This window comes from Malania oleifera, chromosome 7 (genome assembly GCF_029873635.1).
Source record: "Malania oleifera isolate guangnan ecotype guangnan chromosome 7, ASM2987363v1, whole genome shotgun sequence".
Classification (NCBI taxonomy): domain Eukaryota; kingdom Viridiplantae; phylum Streptophyta; class Magnoliopsida; order Santalales; family Ximeniaceae; genus Malania; species Malania oleifera.
Genome location: NC_080423.1, coordinates 90501986 through 90507985, shown reverse-complemented (window position 1 = coordinate 90507985; position 6000 = coordinate 90501986).

Here is a 6000-nt window from a genome sequence, read left to right as displayed (position 1 = left end):
GCTAGTGGCGATGACGGAACAGGGCCTTCTAGTGCACGAGGCAGGGATTCAGATACTATATTACGTAGTGTGACTCAGCAGGTCATGGCTAAGATTGCCCGAAGCTCCAGGGAGCAAGGAGGTCTATCTACAGCTCAGGGGTGCACGATAGAAAAATCTACAAAGATGAACCCACCAGCATTTTCAGGAGCGATTGATCCTGCAGTTGCAGAGAACTAGATGTAGGAGATAAAGAAGATTTTGATGGTGCTTCACTACACCAATGAGCAGAGGGTCCTCTATGCCACGTATAAGCTAACAGGGGAGGCTGAGAGATGGTGGACGACTACTAGATTATTGGAGGAGCAGAGATCAATTTCAGTGTCGATGACCTGGGTCCGATTCAGGGACATATTCTTTGATAGATACTATCCTGCCTTGGTCAGAGAAGCTAGAGTACAGGAGTTTCTGAGCTTGTCCGAGGGATCGATGACAATCCAGCAGTACACGGAGAAATTCATCGAGTTGTCGCATTTCTGCCCTTATATTTTTCCAGATGAGGCTAAGAAGGCCAGGATGTTTGAGATAAATTTGAAGTGAGACATTTATGGACATATGGTAGTATTGAGGATACAGGATTTCTCAGAGCTGGTTGACAGGGCCATAATATCAAAGGAGGGTTTGCCGAGAGAGACTAAGATATAGAGCTAGACGAAGAGGGCCGCACCTTCGAGTTTTCTGATGGGTTCCAGCCAAGGCCCTTGGAGAGGAGGTAGATCTGATGGGGGTCAGAGGCAGACGATAGAGCACAGTGGATTTCAGGGTGGGCAGTCTTATCCCACCTGCCCCAGATGTGGACGGAGACATCCAAGTGAGTGTCAGTTGGGGGAGAATGTCTGCTACTATTGTGGAAGGCTCGACCATATGGCTCGATCATGTTAGGGACAGCTAATTTATGCACCAGCTCCCAGACCGAAATAGGGTGGTCATCGAGTGCCCCGTGGAGGCCAGTAGAGGAATACGGCGCCGACGAGAGTCTATGCATTGACGCTGGGAGACGCCGAGACTGCTGGAGACATTGTCACAGGTACACTTATTGTATTATCATATAAAGTTATTATTTTTTTTGACACAAGTGCCACCCATTCTTTTATATCGGCGAGGTATGTTAAAGTAACTGAGGTAGAGGCAGAGCTATTAGATGTTGAGCTATCTGTAGTCACGCCGACAAGATCTATGGTGAGGTGTAGGAAGGTACTTCAAAACTTTCCAGTAAGCATTCAAGAGAAAGTACTACTAGCTGATCTTGTGGTACTACATATGCAGGGGTTTGATGTAATACTGGGTATGGATTGACTAGTAGCTAATCATGGCAGCATAGATTGCCATAAAAAAAATGATTTTCAGACCCTCGGGTGAGCAAGAATACAGATTTGTGGGTTCACGTGTGCATGCCTCGCCACAGCTGGTGTCAGCTATTCAGGTGAGAAGACTACTACAGGGTGGTTGCTAGGGGTATGTTGCCTACATAAAGGAATTGCCAAAAGAAGAACTAAAATAGGTTGATATTTCAATAGTTAGAGAATTTCCAGATGTTTTTCCAAAAGAATTGCCTGGCTTACCACCAGACCGAGAGATTGAATTTACCACGGATCTACTATTGGGATCGGCACTGGTATCTAAAGCACCATATCGTATGGCTCCAATTGAATTGAAGGAATTGAAAGATAAGTTGCAGGAGCTACTGGATAAAAGATTTATCAGGCTCAATGTGTCGTCGTGGAGGGCCCCAGTCCTATTTGTTAAAAAGAAAGATGGGACTATAAGGTTGTGCATAGATTATAAGGAGATAAACAAATTAACAGTCAAGAATAGATATCCTCTTCCCAGGATTGACTGTAACGACCCGAATTTAGAATGGTATTTAAATAATAAAGAGAGGGAAATGGAGACCGGAAACAGAAGGAAGCAGTCAACTTCATCGACGAACGCGAAATTTTGGAAAGGCTTAGAAAAGGGGTTCAGCAGGACTTCGTCGACAAATACAGGAGATTCGTCGACGAAGGCTTAAGAGAATTTGTCGGTGAACACAGGGGGCTCATCGACGAGGAGTGAATTTCATCGATGAAATTTGTGAAGGACTCGTCGACGAAGGACGCCCTCATTGACGAAATTCTCTGTTTTATAAATATGAAAAATCTGGGAATTATTTCATTTTTTAAGAAATCTCTCTCTCTCCTCTCTCTCTCTCTCTCTATGACTCTCTCTCCCTTCTCTCTTCGTTTTCGGCTTCACCAGTCGTTGGATCAACGATCCGAAGCTACCACGACGATCCTGGCGGAGTTCTCTACAAATCCGCTGGGGCAGATCGTCAGGGAAACGAAGTTGGATTCCATTCTAAATCTAGGGTAAGGCTTTTTACTCAATTTTTGGATTTGTGTCAATTGAGAGAAGTGTTGTATGTGTTAAAATATTAAAGTTTAATACTAGGAGTTTTTGTTTCCAGGGGTGTTTGGGAACGTTGGGAATCCTCCCTAAGTTGAAGTAAGGATTTTAAGCTAAATTTGACTTAGTGATAGTTATAGGAAATGTTGTACGTACGAAAATACTGAACTTTAGTTCTGGTGAATTTTATTTTCAGGGTATTGATTCGGAAACCCTGCGGGTGCAGGGAAGAGTTTCTTAGGGGCTGTTCAGGAATCAGGTAAGGGGATAAACTAAGTTAGTTTCTATCCTTGGGAAAATGCTTATATATATATATATATATATATATATATTTATCATTTGATTTATGGAAAATGTATAAGTTTATATATATGTTCTATATTTGCAAAATACTGTGGAAATGATCGTATGTTGAATATGTGGAAAATCTGTTGTGTGGCATGAGTAAAATGTTGGGAAATACTGTTTTCAGGGAATGTGGATAGTATGGACTTTTATGATGGAAAACCGGCGTACAGGCCAAGATATTTTTTTATATATATATGTGATTTGCCGGCATACAGGCCGTGCTATATGGATATGTTTGCCGGCGTACAGGTCGTGCTATGTGGATATGTTTGCCGACATATGGGCCGTGCTATGTGGATGAGATTTGCCAGCTACGGGCTGTGTTATGTAATTTACCGGCGTACGGGCCAAGCTATGTGATTTTCTAGCGTACGGGCTATGCTATGTGATTTGCCGGCGTACGGACCGTGCTATGATAAAATGTGTAATACCGGCATAAGGGCCGATGATTTTCATGATACACGTATATATGTGAAATGATATGATTGATGTGAAAATAAATGATATAAGATATCTATGTATCATAGTTTTAGTATATATTATATGATATCAGAACCTGGTTGGCTTGGTCTAGGCTAGCATTTGCATGGTACCGTTGCTATGTGTCCATGGTCTTCGTGATCATGATATTTGTGTTAACGCCGCTGTACAGAGTGGTGTGAGATTGGATGGTCGATGTGGTTATTTTCAAGAAGTGTGCTGTTATCGCCCCTGGTCTACGGACCAGTCTAGGTAGACCCATCGGACCTACAGATTAGACTATTGACTTGGCAGTGGTCAGCCAACTATTGTCAAGTCCCGCCTTCGGGCCACACAATCCAGTCATGTGGGGGTAATACATGACAATAGTCAGCTAACCTACCAGGATTGTTTTATGATATTATTATTATGATATGAGATGAGATATGTTTATGAAATGCAGTATGTTCTGCCATGTTTTGATGTACTTATGTTTTCCCAGATTTGATAAATAGTATTGAATATGTTATGTATGGTATATGTAGAACACAGAATACTCATGTTGCCACATACTAGTATTAGTTTATTTCCCTTACTGAGAGGTGTCTCACCCCTAAATTTCATTAACTTTTTAGGAGTCCCAGATAGGAGAGCGGGAAAAGCTCGCTGACATAGTGTGGTTTATCTGCCCTTTTTGAAGGATAAGTTTTTGGTAGGGATAGTATGGTTTTGTGGGAATTATCCCTAGATTTCATTTTTGAGATGTATATATGGAAGTACAATGATTGTAGTAACTCTGGTACATTGTGATGTATGATATGATGGTATGAATATGATTGTACATTTTCTGCTGCGTAGGCTTCTGCTGTATGTTCTAATATATCCCTGGTACCCACGGGTCCAGGTGGATTGTGACCTGCTGAGCTGAAATGTGAGATATGTAGTATTGATTTTATGATGATATTATTATAAAAAAAAATGTGTGGAAATGAGCAGGTCGTGACATTGACGACTTATTTGATCAACTTTAGGGGACCCAGGTCTATTCTAAAATTGACTTGTGGTTGGGTTACCATCAGGTGAAAGTTAGAGCAAAGGATATTTCGAAAACAGCATTCTGAACCAAATATGGGCATTACGAATTTTTGGTGCTGTTTGGGTTGACTAATTCACCAGCAGTATTATGGATTTAATGAATCGGGTGTTCCATCATTACCTGAACCAGTTTGTTATGGTTTTCATTGATGACATACTGGTCTACTCGAGAAGTTTTGAGGAGCACAAACATCATTTGAGGCTGGTGTTGCAGATATTGAGAGAAAGAAAGTTATACGCAAAATTCAAGAAATGTGAATTCTTATTAAGGCATGTTACTTTCCTCAGGCATGTGATCTTCGAGGACGGTATATTAGTTAACCCGAGTAAGATAGAGACAGTGGTGAGTGGGGTAAGGCCAAGAAATGTCTAAGAGGTCAGGAGTTTTATGGATTTGACAGGCTACTACCGACACTTCATATATGGTTTCTCCATATTATCAGGACCACTAACACAACTCACGAGAAAAAATGTGAAGTTTGATTGGACCAATGATTGTGAGTAGAGCTTCCAGGAGTTAAAGCGGTGGTTGGTTTCAGCACCGGTACTGGCTATCTCATTAGGGGAGTTTGGATTTGTGATATACAGTGATGCATCATTGAAGTGTCTTGGATGTGTGTTAATGCAGCATGGAAGAGTTATTGCCTACGCGATAACTTAAAGAATATGAGAAGAACTATCTTGTGCATGATTTAGAATCAGCTACAGTGGTTTATGCTTTAAAATTTTGGAGGCATTATCTATATTGTGGGAAATGCGAAATCTTCACGGAGCACAAAAGCTTAAAGTATTTCTTTACCTAGGATGAGCTGAATATGAGGCAAAGAAGGTGGCTAGAACTCATTAAAGATTATGACTGCACTATTAGTTACCACCCACGGAAAGCGACTGTGGTAGCAGATGCTCTGAGCATGAAATCAGTGGGACCATCTGTAATGACCCGAGAATTTAAATAAGTAGAATATATGCTAAATGAAATGGATTAATGGATAATGAAGGTAAAAGGAAAGAAATTAGAAGGAAAAGCAGGTCTCGTCGACGAATGTCCTGTATTCATCGACGAGTGTCCTTCTAAGCTCGTCGACGAAGAAATCCCAAGAGAGAATTTTGGAAACCTTGAATTTTGTCGACGAGGGTATCTTCTCATTAACAAAGACTCTATAGCGCCTCGTCGACAAATTGACGTGTCTCATTGACGAAGCCCTACCTATAAAAGGGTTTTTCTTCATTTTTCAAAGTGAAAACTCGGCCAATTCTCCTCTCTCTCTCTAGAAAACGACCTCCCAGCCTTCTCTCTTCTATTTTGGGCCGATTTTGACCCAGTTTGATGATCCGGAATCACCAGGAGGTTCATGGGATCATTCTCTTCAAGGCTGTAGGAGCTGATCATTGGGTTGTGAGGTTTGGGAAAAATCCCAAAATTAGGGTAAGTGATTTATTTTGGGATTTTCTTAAGGAATGTTGATATTTGGAGTCTAGGAACTAGTAAATAAGTATTTTACTTAAGATTTAAGTTAATTGGAATTTATTGTATTTAAGTAAGGATTTTTTGGATTCAGGGTCCAAATGAACGCTGCGGGTATCAGCTCGGGGATCCTACCAACGCAGTTTGAAAGTCAGGTAAGGGGGAAACTTATATATTAAATCAGGTTTTTCATGAATTAAAATGAATTA